Here is a 1531-nt window from a genome sequence, read left to right as displayed (position 1 = left end):
ATTACCCCCGGTGGCGTCAAAATACCAAATGATCTAGTGTGTAATTTTACATAAAATTTTTATCAGTGTATGAAAGGAAACTGAAAATCAGCCTATACGATCTCAAATATGGCGGAGATGCTGCTGAAAATGGAACACACTGTATATGTATACAATAATTTCGACCTCCTACTCAAAATTTGACAAATAAAGAAAAAATTTGAACGTAGCCTTCAATTTTTCACTCAAGATACTTTTTTCGTTCATTAACTTGCGCCTTACTCGCCGACATTTTCATCGCGTGTTGCAAAATATATCATTTTTAAAAAGACGTACGTACCCCTGGTGGGACTCGAACCCACAGTCCCCGGCTTAGGAGGCCGATGCCTTATCCATTAGGCCACAGGGGCGGTTGTAGCATAATTATGAGTTGGATATAACTAAATGTAGAAAGTTATTGATTGATATTGACAATGATAAGGAAAAAATATATGACTATTATTAAATACCAGATACAGGTAGTAAACCAGTAAATCCATGAATTAATTAAAATATTCCTGGCTGTGTTATAGCAGCGTTTAAATACATAAAATAAAGTCAGGATGTGATTATTAGATGTTGAATATTGAATAATATAGCAACATTTTTTTTAACTATAGTTCACTAGTCATGGCAATTCTAGATAACTATTTATTTAATTGAAGATTTGATTAAAATAATTATGAATCTTCATGTTTCTAAATATATTTTTTTTATATATTATAAACAATTAAACCTATTTCAAAAATAGTTTTTGTATCCAAGTATAAACACAGATGCTAAAATTATTTAATTTGGTTTGCCAGAATTTTTTCTTTTGCAAATACAAATGCTATTTTAATGGAAATTTTCCATGACAGTTTTGCTGCTGAATTTCTTCAAAAAACACCCAAAGTCCAGCGGCGTTAAATCGTATCATCTGGGCGGCCAATTCTGATTACCAAAACGAGAAATTACACGTGCAGGACGTAAATCATGCTGTAATTAAATTGTTTCCCATGCCGTCTACAATCATATCATGCAATTTAGGCACATAAAACTTGAATATCATGTCGCGATAGCAAGCTCCACCAACTGTTATTGCTGGACCAAACGCATTTTCGAAGACTCTCTAGCTAGACCAAAATCAACACCAAACAGTGACACATTGTGGATGCATTTGTTTCTCAACAATCACTCGTGGATTTTCTGAACCCCAAATGCGACAATTTTATCGATTAATGAAGCCATCAAGATCAAAATGAGTCTCTTGGCTGAAGATTTTATTTCGTTGGCAACACTTTATCGCACAAATTGCGCAAAATTCAAATCTTGCGTGAATTTTGCGACACCCGGTATATAGAAAGAAATGTTAATTCTACTATTTATTACTCCTTAATAAGGTTATTTGATATTATTTGGCGTTCATGAGACAAGTATTGCCTATTTCAATTTGGCATATCTACGGTACCCTGTATAAATGTGTGAACATACAATCCCTTTATGTTTTTAAAAATGTGATATATTTCAACTT

At 33.1% G+C, this 1531-nt stretch overlaps 1 non-coding gene across 1 annotated transcript; it reads right to left on the bottom strand.

Moving 5' to 3' along the window:
- Positions 1-316: 316 nt before the first annotated feature.
- Trnar-ccu lies at positions 317-389 on the bottom strand. The gene has a single exon. It is a non-coding gene; the product is annotated as a tRNA-Arg (tRNA).
- Between the last annotated feature and the right edge of the window lie 1142 nt (positions 390-1531).

This window comes from Anoplophora glabripennis, unplaced genomic scaffold (assembly GCF_000390285.2).
Source record: "Anoplophora glabripennis isolate ALB-LARVAE unplaced genomic scaffold, Agla_2.0 scaffold4064, whole genome shotgun sequence".
Lineage (NCBI taxonomy): Eukaryota > Metazoa > Arthropoda > Insecta > Coleoptera > Cerambycidae > Anoplophora > Anoplophora glabripennis.
Note: the sequence above shows the minus strand (reverse complement) of the source record. Positions and strands in the feature narration are given on the sequence as shown.